This window comes from Hydra vulgaris, chromosome 12, assembly GCF_038396675.1.
Source record: "Hydra vulgaris chromosome 12, alternate assembly HydraT2T_AEP".
NCBI lineage: Eukaryota > Metazoa > Cnidaria > Hydrozoa > Anthoathecata > Hydridae > Hydra > Hydra vulgaris.
Genome location: NC_088931.1, coordinates 86,524,581 through 86,545,767, shown reverse-complemented (window position 1 = coordinate 86,545,767; position 21,187 = coordinate 86,524,581). Strand labels below are relative to the sequence as shown.

The 21,187-nt window shown below is 28.7% G+C and overlaps 1 long non-coding RNA gene across 1 annotated transcript in view; it reads left to right on the top strand.

Annotated features, from left to right (window-relative positions):
* The first annotated feature begins 499 nt into the window (after positions 1 to 499).
* LOC124815919 (uncharacterized) overlaps positions 500 to 21,187 on the top strand; it is a 49,758-nt gene continuing 29,070 nt past the window's right edge. The window contains exon 1 of the long non-coding RNA XR_010642795.1: positions 500 to 632. This is a non-coding gene — a long non-coding RNA (uncharacterized LOC124815919). The remainder of the gene's footprint in view (positions 633 to 21,187) is intronic.

The window sequence follows — 21,187 nt, the reverse complement described above, 5'->3', positions numbered from 1 at the left end:
TATCAAGTGTTTACAAATAAATGCAAAAATGGCTTAATTGTTATGCATCAACTGCATAACAAAAAAAATTTAAATCATTGATAATTTTTGACTTTGATTTAAAATTGAATGCTTGTAATATCAACAATAATATCATAATATACATAATAATAACTTATACTTACAATACTTGTACTTATAAATACTTATAATACTTACCTTATATTTACAATATTGATAAAATATTTATTGATTTAAACTTTTGCATTCAAACTTTAATTATAAAGTTTATAATTAAAAATTTAACTTGATAGCTTTAACATAAATAACAATTACTGAAAAAATATAATAGTTATTATATAGATCATGACCATATGCTTATTTATTATAACTGAGTTATAATAAGTTAAACACTGTTTTTGTTTTCCATTACTTAATTTTAAAATGTTGGGATAAAAATATTAAGTTGCTAATTAAAGGAACAAAAATAGGTCCCATATGATTTGTGTCTTATGCATATTTTGTATTTTACAGCATGTTTAAGAACATTTCTGTTTGGTGCACACTGACTGTTGACAATATTTTCATACTGATTTGAGTAAATGTTTCTTCAACAACCAGAATGTATTTTTGATAAATATTAGTAATGACAGGTTAGTAAATATAATTATAATAATAATGCTAATAACTTATATTTATTAGAATTATTGAGAGACTTATATATGATAGAATTGCATGAACTTTGGGGACAAATATAGTAATTAGAGTAAATATTACATTTGTTTATTAATACCAATAATGTAAGAGAATATTTTTTTAATCTAAAGAATATTAGACAAAAGTCAATATTTTCTTAAGTACTTAAATATTATAAAAAAACATGTATTATAAAAAAACGCATATTAAAAAAAACAACATGTAATATAAAATAAAAAAGTTAGTATTAAGTATAAAAAACACATGTATTATGATAAATTATATTCATCAAAACAACTATGTTGTCTATAAAGTAGTGGTTGCAGCTGATATTTCAGCTTCAGCTTTTAACTCATCAGCTTCAGATTAAAGCTGAAGATGATCAAGTTAATTTAATCAGCTTGATAGCTGATAGTAAAATAGAATAATACTTCATAAATATATTATATGAAAAAATATGTGGGAAATTATTCAATGAATATCTAAAATAGTGACACAGTTTTAAGTATACATGTAAAAAATTTTAAATAAAATTTCCCAAAAGTTGTTGCTGTTTATAAAAGTTCATGTCAGATCTTAGGCCTAGCACTTGCAATTTTGGGGGACCTAAAATTGGGCTTTTAGAGATTTGTTTGAAAAGTGATACCCAAAAACCTAATTCTATTTTTGATTATCTTAGATAATAGGCACTAGATTCTTGTTAATTTTTTGGTAGAGTTCAAAGTTTTTGCAAAAGATGGTTTATCTATGAAAATATTGACTTTGAAATCAGTCTTGCTGTCATTATATGTGATGCCCCAGTTAGAGCATTTGTTAAGTTTATTAGGTTGCACAATGGTTATAACTGATGTGAGTGTTATGTTCAGAAAGGAATATGGTGTGGCAAGATAATACTCCCACATATTTTTGTTTTTGAAATAGTACAATGGAAAAGTATGAGTATGTTTTAATATATGGTTTTGAATAGAATAAGCTTTTTTTGAGGGTTTTTTCCTCCACCACCACCTGGCCCACTGTACATTACCAATTGCTTTGCGATGTAAATTAATGTTGTTATTGAACTAAGAGAACATATACATTTTGAAAACAACAAGAACTATTGTAAAAGAAGCGTAGAAATAAAATAAGAATTTAATTATTTTACAAGTAAAAATTGATGTTGTCTAAAAACTTTGTCGAAGTTTCTCAATTTATCTCGAACTCCGAAACTCCAAAAAACCGAAAAAAATCTGAAAGGACGGAGTTCCGAATGAATCCATTGTTGTTAACAAAAAAATATTTTAACTAACTTACAACTCTTTCTTGTTGCTACTAACTTTCTTGATTTGATGGAAATATTTATGAAAGCTTTTTGTTTTTTTATTATATTGTTTCAACAAGTCAACATAGGGGCTCTATGAAAAGATTGTGGTGGCTTTAGTTATTTGTATCTTTTTTGAGCACCTGCCTGTTTTTTATAAATCCACATCTTTATGTAAACGTCTTTTTGTAATTAAATTTTTTTATTATATGAACAGCAAAAATATATTATCATTTGTATTAAATTTAATTTACAACGGAAAAGTCTATGAAGCTGGAAAAGCAACCAATCCCTGCTATGTCAGATTCAATACAGAGGATACCAAAAAAAAAAAAAATAATTAAAAATGAAATAATTGGACATAGAGTTAATGATATTTCCAAAACAGAGTACTAAACCTACAGTTTTTTTTAGAAGTCAGCCAAAAAATCTGTCTATTTTTTTTTTGAAAGTGTTAATGTTGAAAGTTTCTGGTACATTTCTATTGAAGGTAATTAGATCAGATGGTAGTGCACTCAGAGTTAGGGTTAGTCGGCTGTCACATAGTAACCTAAAAAAGTGATGGCCTTACATTAAAAAAAAGGCCCTTACATAAGAGCAGTAGAGAACTTGAAATATTTTAAGAGTCCAATGTTTGAATGTGCGTTTAAGAATTCTGAGAAGTGCATATGAGTTTGAATTAGCTTTTGCTACTTGATAGCTCCACGAAAACCAATTGTGAACAACTACATTAAGGTCATGTTCAGAGGTCTCTTTAAGAATGTGAGCAAAACCAGTTTTGTCAGTCATTGTTACGTGGAAGCAGGGGTCGTTAAATTTATCATCAAATAAAGTTTTTTTGTTTAGTGTACGACAACGCTTGTTGAAATCATGTACTTGCATTTTTCAAGATTAAAGCTCATTGACCATATAATTAAAAAAAAATCACTTACATTTTTTTAGTTTTTTTCCAGTTTTAAAATTGATGAACATTCTTTTGCGTTTTTCTCAGAAACATGTTCCGAAATCTTTCATTCAAAAGTTTGCTAAAAACACAAAATTATTTTTTTTTCATCTATCTAGATCTGGTAGTAACTAAAACTTAGTTTTTATAATGCTTGGTACCTTTTCCTGCAAGCTGCCATAAATGGTGTTAAATATTTTTTTTTAATAGTATATATCAATGCATTAAAAAGTATTGAGTTATTTTAAGTTTTTTAAAAAAAGCATTGCTTCCATTGCTTCCCCTGCTTTTACCTAAAGCTTCTCTTTGAGAACTTTAACCATTGCATCATTTGTGGAACAGTTATCTAAAACAATGCACATTAAGGCAATTCTACCTAGCAAAATTTTTTGAAAACAAAAATTGGTATGGGTGTGGAAGATTTTATATGTAAAACCAAACACATTTTTATAAAAAATAGTTTAAAAAAATGTAAAAATTATTTGGGCTTTAGCATTTAAAAATTAACAAAATTGGGAATAATTGTGCAAACAAATATACTCCACACTTAAATATAGCGTGTTGCAAAATTGGCTTAAATGTAAAGAATTAATATAAATAATAAAATTTAATTAATATAAATATTAAAAAATATATAAAGCCTAAGTGTTTTTGAATGTCACCATAATGAATAGCCCTGTCTTTACCCATGTCCAGCCTAGCAGCCACTGTGGGCCATGGCATTTGAAGAGGCCAGCCAAAAAGTAAATCAATTTTTTTCTTTAATTAAAAAAACCTTTTTTTTAAATAAATTATGAAAATTTGAAAAGAATTCAAAATTTACTATTATACCGATATATATATAAAGTCATTTTTTGTATACATGTTGGAGAAAAAAAACTTGTCTGCTGCATTGATTACACCAGAGATGGCATATATAACATTTATATACAAACTGTTTGCATTCGCAAGAGTAATACATTGAAATCCACCCATGCTGTGAAAAGTATTGTAACCATCTAATGTGCGGATGTTGAAATCAACATTATCAAAAACAAACTGAATAAATGCATCTGACTCAATCTTATTTTCTACGCCGGATAATATTACAACAGACTCAAAAAACTTTGCTTCGTTATATGAAGAACACAATCCAATATTGGAAAGCATTTCGATTAGAATCTTAGATTCAAAGTGTTTGTGCAAGTATACACACAACCCAATTTGAATGTTAGACAGAAATGATCTTGGTCTTGTTGCACATATTATTTGTTTTATATATAAAAAATCAGCAAAAAGAGATGTCAATGCCACTGATTATTCATGGTCTGAAACCCGTGACAATCCTGGAATTTAGCGCACCTTAAAAGAGTTACTTTTTAAAATAGAGAAAAGAAAAGCGCAATTGGCTGATATAATCTGCTCATAGAGGTAGTGTTTACTGCAAATGTTCTTTAGCAAACGAAGGTTTTGCAACTGTAAAGTTTCTCATAAGGCAATCAGTTAGCATGAACAATCAACTGAACATAATAATGCTTTTTTTATCTTTGTTAATCAAAGTGATTGCATTTATTTATCGTCAGGATTTATCCTAATTTTGTTAAACAGTTTCAGAGTGAAAATCATTATTTGAAAAATGCATGGTCTGCTCTAAGAACGGGTTATTATTAGTTACTAGGTACAACTGTCAGAATCAGATATTTTAACATCTTAGTTGTAAGTAGAATTTGTACATTTGAAATATGCATTTAAACTTCAAAGAAGTCTTAAAAGAACTAAACAATGACAAAATACAACAGCCGAGCACAATACTAGAAGTTGTTTCTCAGGAAAATGGATCAGCTGGAGACAACCATCATCATAGTCATCTAGGGCACAATTATGGATAGGTACCACAAAGTGAACAAAATGCTTCAAAGTGTTGAAATTGACCAGTGGTGAATGAACTGTATAGCTCTCTTTCTATTTTTGGTAAGAGGTAGTGGTGTAGTTTTTGGTAATGCGGTAGTGGTGTAGTGGTAAAGTGCTCACTTCAGAAGCGAGAGTTTCCAAGTTCGATCCCCACCACGTCCCTGGTAGTACCATGCTCAACTTATTTCTCCGCGCAACGGGCATGTTCGTCAAGGTTCGTATTTCGGAGTTATAGAGTTGAGAGAGGGTTATAACTACTATTAAGTAGCCTCCTCATCTGTAGTGGCCTTCTCGGCCTTGAGGAGGTGAATAATAATAATAATAACAAAAAAAAAAAAGGTCAAATTTTGACTTCTTACCAAAAATTGAAAAAAGAAGCAATAATGTTGGTGGGCACTGACAAATACTCTGCTGACCAGAAACAAAAAAAAAGAGCAAAAATGCCAACTTAATGAATTGATGTACATTTGTTTAGGCATAATACATAACTGGAATATAAGAAGTTACTATTTTCCAATATTCTTCTCAATTAATACTAATAACAAAATATTGCCACATACAAATCAATATCATATTAAATGTATTTTTAATGAAACAAATTTAAAATCATTTAAGGAATAGTTGTTAATTTAATGTTCGTTTTGTTACAGCTGTGGGCGATTAATATTACTATTATCTTTAACAATATATTTAGTAGCTATTATTTACAAGGTTTTTACTTAAGATTAGTACATGTACTGTTTGTAAACTTCTGTGAATGTAACAACTATTTCAGAATATATATTTGAATTGAATTGAATAGCTATCTACTATATTAGGAACATATTAATATTCCAGATAATGTAAACTTAGTCGACAACACTTTCTTTTAAACATTCTTTGAAATATACGTATCAAATTTCCCACAAATAAAAATTAATCTTAAATCCAAAAAATAAATCACCATGTATTACCAAGGAACTGAAAAAATCTTCAAAAATTAAAAACAAACTATATATAAACGCGGTAGTGGTGTAGTGGTAAAGCGCTCGCTTCATAAGCGAGAGGTTCTGAGTTCAATACTCACCATGTCCCTGATAGTACCGTGATCAATTTGTTTCTCTGCGCAGCGGCCTAGTTCGTGTTTCGGAGTTATAAAGTTGAGAAAGGGTTATAACCACTATTAAGTAGCCTCCTCCTCTGTAGTGGCCTTTTCGGCCTTGAGGAGGTGAATAACAAAACAAAACAAAAAAATATATATTAAATATTTAAAATCAAAATCAGTAGAAAGTAAAACATTTTACAAAAATTCATTTTACAAAAAATCAGTAGAAAGTAAAACATTTTACAAAAATTCATTTTACAAAAAATCAGTAGAAAGTAAAACATTTAAAAAAAATTAGGCCAAAATCTTTGAGCAACAAAGAAAAAATCTTAAATATAACTACTATACTAATTTGCTAGAAAAATATAAACTAAATTCTAAACGCACTTGGGAAATTATTTGAGAAATTACAGGCAGTAACAAAACAAAAATGTCTACCAAAACCATTAAAATAAATGGAGAGTTCTTGATTAATCAAGATAAGATTAGTACTTGATTAATCAAGAAAATATTTATTTAGCTGCTGAGCTAAATGAATATTTGCATCTGAGTCATTCCATGCCAAATGGACCAAGGTCCAACATGGACCCCCTCAGATTTTGATGAAACTTAGTAAGTTTGTTAATATCAATGAGAAAAGCAATTCCTGAAAATTTCAGCATAAAATTTTGTGGTTGATAAGGTACAGTTGTTTGAAATTTCTGATTTTTCCAAAAATAAAAACTTCAGATACAAATCAGTAAAAAATTATAGACTTCCAAAAAATGGCTGCAGCTAAATCTTAGGAAAATGTGCTTCCACTTCAAACCACCGGTAACCAAGGACCAACACTGGTTTTAATATTTTTTTTTTTCTTCTAATTTAATAGACTTTATTTTAGTGATTTCAGAAAAAAAAATAGTGGGTACTCATGGGAAAGTTACAAAATCAGAACAATGAAAATTGCCCAAAATGCATTTAAAACAATAAAAACAAAGTTATTGTTGTACTTTAGTTTGTGATATATATTCTAATATAAAGTATGTATGAATTTAAAAGTATTTCACAATAAGTACTAGAAATAAGTTTTTAATTAAGCTTGAATTAAACTCAGTTTTTAAATAGCCCTAGCTCCTACCTGCCCTCCCCCCCCCCCCCTATTCCAAGCATTTACTTTTTAACATGCACATTTTTGTCCAGAACTTAGAAAAAATTTGTAATTGGACACTTTTTATTACACGGTGTGTCTGGTTTTATCTCTGATGTATGAAGTGCCTTAATACCCAAACACACCACTAAACATACACATATAAAAACTGTGAAATTTAGTTTTAAATGTCAGACAGTAAAAAGACTGCATATAAAACTTATAAGTAGCCTATTAGGTTAAAATGAAAAAAAAGACTTTCTAGTCTAATTTACCCAATATTTAATAACATGGCCATAAATTTTGTAATATTTTTCCAATACACTCACTATTACACCCCTCCCTATTAATTTAACTTATTTCATTATCATGTTCAAATTTAGATTACAACTTATACCAAGTTAATATAATAACTTATATCAGTTATTTGATTTGTCAACACAATGCACAAGTTGATTATGTAATAAAAAATATTATCTAATAAACAATCAATAAACATTGCATCTTTTAAATAAATTTTTGCTAAAAAACTATGTTTAAAACAAATAAATCTAATTTATAATAATTTTGCTAAATTGTTATTTAATTATGTTACTTATGCTATTGTACAAATGTAATATTTCAGTTTTTTCTTGAGCTGATAATTCATAGCATCTACCAGTTGTTGATTGAACTTTTAAAGATAAAATTTTGCATAAAATGTGTGTTATTGGAACCCAGCAAATATCTTCTTTATGTGGCCAAGTAAAAGTGTTTAACAAAATAGACTGCTTCATGAACTTGATAAGAACATCTTGATTTTCTTCAGATATTTCCACAATATTGCCTAAAAACCATTTTGCATCATAAACACATGCTATATTAATTCCTGGTGAAAGAGAAGAAAGTGGAACCATATGATGCATTTTAGAAACATTTACATTAGTATACATATTATCAAATGACACCCGTCTCATCTGTAAAGTAGTTAATGATTGTGGTATAAAACAATGGTGGTTTCTTGTTCCTGAAATTGTTGAACAAGTAGCATAACGTTTTTCTAATTTAAACTTTATGCAATGTAATACAATTGCATCATTTGAAATGTATTGAAAATATATTCCTTTAATATTTTGTTTACACCAATCATACATTTTTTCAGGTGAATTGATAGGATCTGTTAGTGATTGTAAACTGGCCCTAGCTACAAGTCTTTTGACAGAGCCCCCAACGCCATCACAAGGACTCTTTCCATGTGATATTGCAAAAAATGCTATTCTGCAGATACTTTATGATCTAGTTCATGGTGACATAAATTAGATATGTTTTTATAATTTTTATATTGTGAACCTGCACCATCACTAAAATAAATGCAGTGGTTAAAGTAAGGCATCAACTCTTTTAAATGTTTTATTACTTCATAAAAGAAACAATGAACTGAGTTTGTATTGTGTTGCAGTAAGATGCTCTTTAAGTGTGTTGGTATCTGGGCAGTTATTGCAACTGTGCTGCATACAATCTCGATTTGTTAAGTCACATGCAACTAATGTCAAGAGGTCTTTATAGTCTAAAATATCTGGTATTTTTAATGCTAAAAGTTTTGCATTTTGGTGGTACTCACAAACACATACTGAATGGATACCGGAAGCACCTCCAATAGGAATACACCACTTAGGTCTGAGTTCACAAAACTTAGAAAACCCAATCTTGACATCAACTGAAATTTTAATGAACTCTAAATAAAGTTCTTTTATATTAACTAATTGAAGTCTTTTTTGAAAATGTTGTCTTTTACCATTAACTTGGATTGAGACATACTGTTTCATACCTGGACACATTCGAGAGTATTCATCTGATTGGTAAAATTCATGAACTTGATTTTTTACTTTATCACTAATAGATCTTCCTTCTTTTTTAGATGGTTCTGCCATTATGCCACACATTTGTTTCAAATTCCTTGCAGCTCTTATCATTCTAAGGAAAAAATAGTTTTGTGCATAATTAATGCTCCAACTCTCAGGAACCAAAGTCAGTAATTTTAGTTTTTCTGATTTCGAAGAAACATCAAATTTTGCTTTAACTAATTCCATTAATGAATCCAAGTCTTGTTTACTTTTGCAACACAGCTCTTTCGTTTTTGGTTCATCTTTAATTAAATCTGGAGATATTCCCAAAACAGTTGCTATTTTCTTTTGGGTTGCAGTATGGATTTTGTTCATTTTTCTTTTTGCATAGCTGACCCTGTCTTTATGAGCTACTAGTTTTAAAGGTGAACAACCAAGGCTATTAATGCTTGAATCAAAGCTTTCTTTTAAAATGTTAATCTCATTAAAATCATTATCTTTATGTTGACATGAATCGCTTCCATAATCTTCTTTGTTATTTCTTAAATACAGCATTTTTCGACATTCTGTACAAAGCTTATGACCAGGTATTAAATCAAACTCCTTCGCAACATTCAAACTGATTATTCTGATAGATTCTAAATGATAACACAATGATAAAACATTAAAGAAGCCATTATCTTTTAAAAAAATTAATTAAATGATAATTTATATATGTCAAATTTTTTTTAAAATACTTTTTAATTTAACTTTGTGTTCGTTGAATGGATTGCAACAAAAGCTTTCATCATACGAAGTCTCATATCTATCCAAGTAGACCTTTTCATGGTGATTACAAATAGTTTGAATATGATTGACTTTACTCCGCAAGTGTACAAGTTCGTGATCTTTTTTTGTTAATTCCTCAAAACCTTTAATTTTTTTGATTTTGGTAAATTTTACTTCATGACAACTATAATTTAATGCTTTTCCAATGGAACATTGAGTTAGATCTAGCAATGCACTTGCCATTTACTTTTTATTAATACCTAAAAAGATTTATTTAAAAACAAGTTTTAAAACTAAGGTTTCCATAAGTTTTGGCACAACAAATATATAGGAATTGATAAAATTTGTAAATAAAAAAAAAAGATATAAAAAGATATAAATAGAAAACTCAATAATTTGCTTGTTTTTTATGTCACAGCTTTTAAATGTGTATGTTGAATTCTTTGTTTGTGTATATAGACACTTCATACATCAGACATATTTCTTTCTAAGTTCTGGACAAAAATGTGCATGTTAAAAAGTAAGTATTGCAGATTTTGTTTATTGACTCATCAAATCAAATTTTTATATTTGCAAACAATTTTTTAGCTTTTTTAGGTAGTCATTATGGAAAAATTGTGACATTTGAGAATTCAATGTCAAAGTTTTATTAAAGTAAGTCAAGAGTTGTATACAATAAAAAAAAACTAGAAGGTTTTCTGAAATTTTGTTTTTAAAATATAGAGCATCAAAGTATGAACAAGACATGATTTTGCTACTGAAGTTTTTATTTTTGAGAAAAATCAGAAATTTCAAACTGTACCTTATGAACCACAAAAGATTTTATGCTGAAATTTTCAGGAATTGCTTTTCTCATTGATATTAACAAACTTACTAAGTTTCATCAAAATCTGAGGGGGTCTATGTTGAAATCCTAAAGTTTTGGTCCATTTGGCATGGAATGACCCATCTGCTGGCCCAAACCTAGCCAAAAAAATTCAACCAACTGATAGTTTTGATAAATAATTTCCCCTCTAACATCACATCCTAACTCCTTTGAGCTAACTTTTGATAAGTTTGAATATGCTTTTAAAATGCTCAAACCTAACAAAGCCATTGGCCATGATGATGTCTATGGAAACATTGCTATTAATTTATATGATGTCTTTAAAAATATTCTTTTTAGGATATTTTTATGTTGCATCAGAAAAGGAATTTTTCTGAATCGATTAAAAATAGCATAGGTTATATCAATATTTAAAGGAAGAGATTTAACTAGTATTAGCAATTACTGTCCTATATCCATTCTCTCCGTTTTCTCAAAAGTTTTAGAAAGAATTTTTTATAACAGAATATATAATCGAATATATAATCGAATATATAATCACCTATTAAATAATAATCTAATATAAAACAACCAATATGGTTTTAAAACAATTATACAGAACTTATAGCTGTCCAGTTTTCATGAAGTATAACTAAATCGTTTGAAAATTCCCAATTATACTTTTAGTTTTAATAGATTCAGCTAAAGCATTTGAAAACATAAATCATGGAATAACTGGTAATGTTCTAAAATGGATTACAAATTATCTAGGTAATCGCAAGCAAATTTTCTATGTTGATTCAAATTGGCGTAGAAATTTGCTTAATGTAACATTTGGAGTATCCCAGTAATCAATATAAGGACTCTTACTATTTTTTATTTACATCAATGATCTCTATAAAGCCTTAAAACTTTTTTTTTTTTTTAATTTTTTTAAATATCTTTGCTTTCAACAAGGCTGCAAGCAACCACTAATTAGAGTTGGAAGGTACTGGAAAAGAAAAGATGAAGATTGTAGAGCAAGATAACGATTGATAAACGACTTAAAAGATTGCAAATTATATGAATCAGGAAAGCAAGATAAAGGAAGTGAATTCCAAAGAACTGATGTTTGAGGAAAAAAGCTAGAGGAATAAGAGTTTTTGGAGCATTTAGGAACAGTTCACAGGAAAAGGATTAGACTTAATTAAATGACGAGTAATACAAGAATGAATTTGAGTAGATAGCACAAGAGACGCTAGCTCTTTAGAGCAGTGCCCATTATAGTATTTGTAGAAAAGAGAAAAAGAAGCAACATTATGACAATGTGATAATGGTTGGAGGTTGGCTGCAAGAGCAAGTCTAACTATGTTTAGAATGCATTTTAGCACTTTGTCTAAAAGAGAAAGGGCATCATTAGAAGATCCGCCCCAAATATGGCAACAGTATTCCATACAAGGCTGGATTTGAGATTTATAGAGGAAAAAAAGATTTTTACCCAAGGGCCATTATGAGGAAAATTATGTAAAAAGTCCCAGTCAGCTTTATGGTAGTTGTTAGAAGTACGATGATAGGGGGATTCAGATCATAAAAAAGAATGAGATAATAGTTTTAGAGAGATCAAACTGTGATCAGAAGCACATAAAGCACATGAATGTGGAGAAACTGAGCACTGACAATGATCAGAAACAAGACAGTCTAGAAGAGAAGGTAATGTTTTTAGTATATGCGAGCAAAATATTTTCAATGAATATTTTCAATTTTAGCGGCCGTGGGGCAGTGGTTAGAGCGCTTGCTTTATAAGCAGGAGATCTAGGTTCGAAATGAGATCTAGACATTTTCGCGTCACGGTAAAGAAGGAGGCGTGAACTTCCTGGTTAAATGCACTTCCGCGGTGCTCTGTGACAAGACTATTAGGACTTCTTGGGGCACCTAAAAAAAATGTTTTTTGTTTTATGTATAAATGTAAAAAAAGTTTATCTTCTGAACCCTTACAAAATTTTTTTTTAAAGGAACAAATATATCTTAAGAATTGATAAGGCTATTCGAAATTCTGCTTACCGTACAAATTTCAGAAAGTTTTGCATTTCGTCCGTGGATATTTTGCAAGAAATGTAGTTATCCCTCCTTTAAACAAAAACTAAAAAATATTATGCTTTCAATTGATGAAATATTATATATGTTTTTATTTTTATTTTTGATTTCTTATTTTGTTTTCTCCAGTAAAATAAATTTATTTTTAGAGTTATTTTTTTGTAAACATATACTGTGTTTTTTTGTACTAATTCTGACAAATGACAAAATCATTAGAGATGAGTGTTTTTATGAAACTAAACAAGAATATGTGATTGAAAGTCAAGCATGTATTTTCTTACAAAAATATCTCATCTTAATTCAATTCAATTGTTAAATGTTTTACAATTATTGTTTGTTTACTTATATTGTATTATATTATGTTAAGAATTTGCTTTTATATTGTTGTCTTGAAATTTGGAAATAATACTTAATAAGTTAATATCCTGTTAAAAATTTCCAAATAAACTTGATAAAAGTGAAATATTGAGTGAAATATTGAGTGAAATATTGAGTGAAGTATTGAGTGAAATATTGAGTGAAATATTGAGTGAATTAGGAACTGAAATAAGAAGTAGAATTGTTAAAATCATAAAAACTGAACTGAAATTAATATTAAGAGAACTGATTTAAAAATGAAATAGGAATTATTTTATAAGTAAAATTAGAATTAGAAATTAAATCAAAGTCACAAGAACTCAATAGAAACTTAAATAGAAATTAATTTTCGAACTTAAATATCACTGGTATGTATATGTTTTATGTGTACATCTTTGTGTTTACTTATGTTTATACAAATTTTTTATATGCACATATGATGTTATGTATGTACATACACGTAAGTGACTAGTATGACCTTCAAAACTAATCTACTTGCCTAAAAACGGCTAAAATTTTTAAAGTTGCTTCGCATGGGTCAAAGAAGAATTTTTATAAAATACCGAGTGGGAAATATTTATCATATGGCGATAAAAATCATATTTATCAAATAACATAAAAAAAATGAAAAATTTGACAAGACAATCGTGACATACTAAACAATATTCAAAAAGACAATTGTAATATATATATATATATAAAAAAGAAAAATGATAGACTTAATCTATTCAATAATGTATTTCCAGAAGTGTTTTACAATGGTTGAAGAAAATAAAAATTTTGAAGGAAAATGAAAAATTCAACAAGACAATTGTGAAATACTGAAAAGAAGATGCAAAAAAAAAAATCAAAGAAAAAAGATTCTAATGTGGAGCCTACCATATTTCAAGTTAATTTAATGAAAACTTCCAATACTATTTTTACTACCAAAAAACTATTTAGTTGGAGTTTACATCAACTTTTATCGACCCATCTAACTTTGGTGATTCTCATGACAAGACCTCTTAGCATTCTTTGAGTTTCCGCATTCTTTTTTTTAATTTAATTTCCATCTTTATTTTATCATAATCTTCAATTGTAAACTTTTTCACTTTCTATATATTTGTATAAAAGTTAAATATAATGTAATGTTTGTATAAAAATTATATATAATGTAATATTTGTATAAAAATTATATATAATGTAATATTTGTATAAAAATTATATATAATGTAATATTTGTATAAAAATTATATATAATGTAATATTTGTATAAAAATTATATATAATGTAATATTTGTATAAAAATTATATATAATGTATAACAAGATATATATGTTATAAGTTATATATAATGTAATAAGGAATAGCAAAAAGAAAAAAACAAAGATCGTTCCAACATTTGGAATCTTCATAATTGATTTGGGTTTAATCTTAGGGAAAAATTTTTTTTTTTTTTATCTAACCACAGTTTATTAATAAACCTTGTTTTTTCTAGATAATGCAAATTAAAATTGAATTTTTTTTTCTTTAAAAAAAAAATTGCTGCCTTTTTACCCAGTCTTAACTCTGCATAAAATATTTTACAAACCAAATATTTTTGCATAAAGGGTGTTCTAATGATCTCCTTTTTCTAGATTTTTCAAAAAATTTTTTTTGCTTGTTATTTTTCAAGAAAACAAAGTTTAAATAAGGGTTCAATGTTATACTTGCATTTAGGGTAATTTTGAATACTTTTAAACTGAATTTAAGTTTTAATCTTTTTATTCTGAAAAGTTGTTAGATTTATTTGCATTGCATTAAAATAATTTTTAAATACATCTAATAAGAATATTTTGACAATGAACATACAAGTCATTCAATAAAAATAATGCAAATCAATAAATAAACTTGTTGATCAAATTTTAAGGTTATGAAAGAAAAAAATTTTTAAGATGTATATAACTCTCTACTATAAACATCATTTACTATAAAAAAATTACAGTGTTTAAGGTTTTTTTTTTATTTTTATCATCTTCACTTCCAACAAGGCTGCAAGCAACCACTATTAGAGTTGGAAGTTACTGGAAGAGAAAAGATGAAGATTGTAGAGCAAGATAACGATTGACAGACAGCTTAAAAGATTGCAAATTATATGAATCAAGAAAGCAAGATGAAGGAAGTGAATTTCAAAGAACTGATGTTTGAGGAAAAAAGCTAGAGGAATAAGAGTTTTTGACGATGTGATAATGGTTGGAGGTTGGCTGCAAGAGCAAGTCTAACTATGTTTAGAATGCATTTTAGCACTTTGTCTAAAAGAGAAAGGGCATCATTAGAAGATCCGCCCCAAATATGGCAACAGTATTCCATACAAGGCTGGATTTGAGATTTATAGAGATAGAGAATAGAATCCGGAGTAAGAAAGTGTTGAGCTCAATAAAGAGATGCAACCTTAGTAGATGCTAATTTTGTAACGGATTTGACATATGGTTTCCAAGAAAGATCGGAAGTAATAGTTAATCCTAGAAGATGAAGAGTGGATGACTCATTGAGTACATTACCATTCATCTAAATCACATCTAAATTATATAACAATTACGATTTAGCGATAACGATTGGCTAAAATAAATTGGGTTTTATCTGAATTAAAGTTCACCAGCCACTGTGAGCCCCATGCTGTAGCAGAAGTGAGATCCTTTTCAAGCTCAAATGCCCACTCCAAGCAATCAGAGAGTGTTGGCTTCTTATCATGACAAGAATAAATGGTAGTATCATCAGCAAACAATGCCACCTTAGATGTGAGAATGTCTGGAAGATCATTAATGTATATTAAATAGCGCATAGGGCCAAGGATTGAACCTTGAGGAACTGTTGAAGATACAGAATAAGAAGAAAAGTGCTGTTCATCGAGGATAATTTTTATATTACAATTGGAAAGGAAGGATTCAATAATCTTAAAGATGTTACCAGATACACTGTAAGAAGAAAGCTTACGGAGAAGACTAACATGCCAAACTTTATCAAAAGCTTTAGAAGTGTCAAGAGCAACGGCCTTAACCTCTAAATCTTTCTCTAATGCACGAAAAAAGCTATCGTTTATTACTGTTAGCAAATTAGCTGTAGAACGAGTAGATCTAAATCCACATTGATGATCAGAAAGTAAGTTATAAGATTCAAGATAAGAGATTAAGTGTTTGTTAATTAAAGATTCAAAAACCTTGCTTATGATAGGAAGAAGACTAATGGGACGGTAGTTAGAAAAGTCAGATCGGTTCAGCTTTATCTTTAGGTGAGGTGACAAAGTCTGAACCACACAAGAGATAATAACAAATTTGCCCTTATTATTGATACTGTTAGAAGTCACAAGAACCTAATTATTGTGATGAAATGCGGATTTCATGACCTGAGAATAGTGGGCTTTGGCATTAGACAGGACCTTTTTACTTTTGGTTTCTAGCAGTAATAAACAGATGTCTGTCTTCTGGAGAATTGTTTTGCTGATGGATATGGAAGTAACGGTTTCGATTGACAATTTTAGCAGCACAATAAAAGGAAAATCATGGAGAAGAGTGAGGCTTGACCTGGAATCGTCGAGAGGAATAAAAGATTCCATGCAAGTCTGAATGCATGAAGTTATGTAAGAAGCACATTGTTCAGCAGAAAGATGAAAGATATCTACCCAAGGGCCATCACAAAGAAAAGTCACTGAAAGAGTCCCAGTCAGCTTTAAGGTAATTGTAAGAGGCACGATGTTAGGGGGATTTAGATGATGATGAAGAATGAGATAATAGTTTAGATCAAACTGTGATCAGAAGCATCTAAGGGTGAATGTGAAGAAACTGAGCACTGACTTGGATCAGAAACAAGACAGTCGAGTAGAGAAGGTAAATGATTCGGATTGTCTGGAAAGCAAGTTGGAAAGTTGACTATTTGAGTTAGGGATTGAGAAAGGCAAAAGGTGTGGGCTTTAATGCCTGCAGAATCACTGACACTAGAGCCAAGCCATTCAGTGTGGTGAGCATTAAAGTCACCTGCAACAACAATGTTGGCTGGTGGATAAAGAGAGAGGGCTCAGCCAATTTGATCAGAAATAAAATCAAAAATAGAACAAAGAGAAAGACAATAGAGTGAAGTGGTGCTAAAAGAATAGTCTGTGGATTCAAACCTAGTTTCCTGAGAAATGGGTGAATTCTTGCAAATGTAAGTGCCCAGGCCAAGCATGTGACTATTGAAGTCTTAAAGAATTGAAGGAAGATAACCATCAACACTAAGATCACAAGATGAGACAGCTGAACTCAAATTAGTCTCACAAAGAGCAAGTAGGTCTGGTGAACTTGCAAGAGATAAGACTCAACAGAAGAAAAGTTACTTCGACCACTAATATTAGTGAATGATAGGTTTAGAGAACTTGGTGATGACAATAGATTTTTGTGTTTTATAGTTTTTGGTACTTTATTCATTTTTAAATTTGCTAAAGAACTTGAATCAAAGCATAGACAGAACTCAGTACACTGTTTAATAGCCCAAGAAATTGCAAACTTTAGCCCAAGCAATTGCAAACTTTAGCCCAACCAATTGCAAAAATTAGCCCAGGCAATTGCAAACAATTTACAAAAAATCAAAGTTATAATATCTGAATATGAATAACATAAATACAACTCTACAACCAACATGTCATCATTAATTGTTTACACTCATCAATTGAGAAGAACTCATTTGGAATGTTTCCAAACAATTTATTAGCAATTTAAATTTTTTTGTCTTGCCAGGGTATAAGTTCCCTCATACCTGATGAGACAAAATGATTTTTCAACAAGCTCTTGGTTTTTTGGTGTTAGTAGATGTCATAAGTACTCTGTTTTGAGACACAAGTTTTTTGAATATTACCATTGTCTGGTTCAACTTAAAAAATCACAATCAACTTAGATTCATTGTCACAAGTCATTAGGCTGAGTCACAATAAACTCTTTTATAGCATAACCATGATCTTCGAAAGCATGTTTATTTTAATTGTTTATTTGTTCCAATGAAAGAACTGCATGATTTTTAGACATGTAAAACTTCAATAAAATGCTCATTGTACCCAATAACTTGATTAACATCAACATATATCTTAAAAAATTATCCAATATTGAGTTAAACATCAATATTTCACATTATACCCACGTTGTACATGTTATCTGGAATTGCTCCATTTGTTTTGTTCTCTAGGTTTTGAGTAACTGAAAAATAATTTTATATGACAATCATGTACACGTTTCCTTGAAATAGTAAAAAGCATTTTTTCTTTCAAAAATTAAACAACTATTTAGTTGAACCTATGTACAAGCTCTGCAAAAATAAGATAACTTTAAACTTCTAAGGTACAACTTTAATGAGCTTTGCTGTGGATAAGACCAATGCTATAGGGAAAGTGCATCAGCTAAAACAATTCAAAGAAGTTACGTAGATGTTGGCAATTAGGACACAACCGAATCTTGATCCAAAAATCGGTACAGCCCGTTTTTTACTAAAAACTGATTAATCAATTTTGGCACCAAAACAGCAAACCGATCCAAATAGTAAAAGTAAAGAAAATAAGTAAAATAAGTAAATAACTAAAGCAATATACCAAAAGACCATATAACCAAAAGAACATGTTTTACGCAAAATAAAGCAGAAAAACTCAAAAAGTATTTAAAGAAAAACGCCACTCTTCATATATTACTCATTTCTGCAGTTTTGTCGATTTAACAAACACACCGTTTAATGAGCATGACGTCAAATATCATAAGTAGTTATGTAACCTAACTATCCGGATCGTATCCAGAATCAGCAAATACCAAAAAAAAAGGTCCAAGAAAACTACATGACTTTGTGGCGATACTATGAAATTGGAGATGGACTTAAAGTGCTTTACAACAACCTTTCAATTGAACCATTAATTGAATTGCTTGTTCCATTCACAAGTACTGAAGAAACTTTTAGCGAAAAACCCTGAGTGGAAAAATGAAGAAAAGAAATTGTGGTTTAAATACGTGACATTTTTTGCCCGGAAACTGGTTGTTTTGAATCTTTTAAAGCTATTATTGAGTTAGAAGACCATATGTTGACAGAACAGCACAAAAGATCTGATCAATCTTCTTCTTTAGAATTGTAAAAAAGTTTATACTGAAAAGTTAAAAGCATCTTTGCAAGTTCATTCTAATTCTATAACCACATTGGTTAAGATCACCCATACCCCAATAAACAATATATATTCTCAAAAGTTCCATAAATTAGGTTGAGCATTGACAACAAGAAAGGCTTTTCATTTTTCCATTAAGCTGAAAAAACTTCTTAATGAATACTTCATAAATGCAGAGGTAAAATTATGTATATATTGTTAAATCAAAAACTTATACTATATAAAATTAAGTAAAAAGCTAACATGACATCAACAACATTATTAAAACTTAAATGATTATTTATTATACAGGTACCGAAAAAAGTTTAGAACCACTTAACAATTTTGCGTAATTTCATTATTTTTTCAATGGATAAAACTAATATTGAACTTTGATGATAAATTATATATATATATATATATATATATATATATATATATATATATATATATATATATATATATATATATATATATATATATATATATATATATATATGACATGCGTCGAGATCTTGAAGTAAATTCCCCTGTTTCTTTATAAAGTCTAATATTCTTGGTCACAGAGCTATGGAAAACTAACTGTCTAACTATGGAACTAACTATGGAAAACTAATTCCAATAACTGTCGCTATTTGCCTACGAGATTTGGAAGTTTGGTTACCAAAAGCAATAATTTGGGAACAAACTTCAATTGGTATTTCTTTACTTTTGCCCATTGTAAAATACGAGAATATTGGAATAAAATTGTAATTCGATATAATAAAATGACAAAACTGCTTACGGTATATAGATTTATTAGTTTATGTGATGGTATTGTTAAATATCTTTGACATAAATTTACTTAATTTGTGTGTGTTTGTTTATTGATCGCTTAATGTGTATGCAATTGAATGTGGTGTAAATTCCTTTAGGTTTTAATTAAAGCTTGTCATATATATATATATATATATTTTATCGTCAAAGTTCAATATTAGTTTTATACATTGAAAAAATAATTAAATTACGCAAAATTGTTAAGTGGTTCTAAACTTTTTTCGGTACCTGTAGAAAGTTGGTACTTTAATTGACTGCATGAAAAGTGTTTCTTTTGTATAAAATTCTTATCAATAGCCTTATCAGAAAGATAGCATGGTATATTCAGAAAGATAGCATGGTATATGATAACATCTTATGTAAAATAAGTCCTTCAACTCCAATTAATCATCACAGTGATTACTTGTTCACAAAAAATGATTTTGAAGAAACTAATAAACTAATGAACAAATGAGCTTAAAGAAAATGTTGTATAAGAAGAAATGTAAAACAACATACGTTTTTTTTAAATAACACTCAAATATGCATATACCCCACAATTATTATTTTTCTATCTGATAATTAATAGAAACATGTTTTTGTTTGCCTTATACAATTTTTGAAAACCCAGGGCTTTAACCATTATCATGTCACAATAAATGCGTCAAAAGATAAGAATTTTGTTTTTGAGTTGGATTTTGCGACTAAGCTTTTACTTTCCCTTAGGTTTTTTTTATACTTTTAGGTACATAACTTGATAAAGATTTGAAATAACAAAAAAAAATTATGGGATAATTGCCTCTTCGAATGAAAACGAAGATGAAAAATGACCAAAAAAAAATCATTTTTCGCGTATTTTGAAGCATGATATTTAGACAAAGTAAAAAATTTTCTTTACTAATTTTATTAATTTTTGGTCATTAATCAAGTGAAATACTCATTGTAAAGTATTTACTTTGTTTGTTTTTTTCGAGTTTAAAAATTCCTTTGACGCCATTTGGTCAATATTTCTTAAAATTAGTCAAAGAGAATCTATTATAATTTTTTGAAAATTTTACCGTTCTGCACGGCGTACTATAAACATTCAGCTTTTATTATTTCTTTTTTAATAGAAAGTACCTTTCCCTAATCAGTTTACATTTTTAATTAAAAAATAATTTCATCATTGTTCTTAGTTTTATTCACAGAATTTTCATCATCTATACCAATATTTGATGGAAAAAATGGAGTTGCCTTAATGCACATTATTTTTCTAACTATGTTCTACAATTTAAAAAAAAAAAGAATATTCGTGAAGTATTATCATACTAACTGATTCATTTATGCTTTTTCTTGATTATTTTAAAATTTTCAACTCCGACATCTATTTCATTATTACTCTGTAAAAATTTTTACCTTTTATTGGGAAACAAACAAGGCGGTGTTTAGTCATTAAATGTTTGACC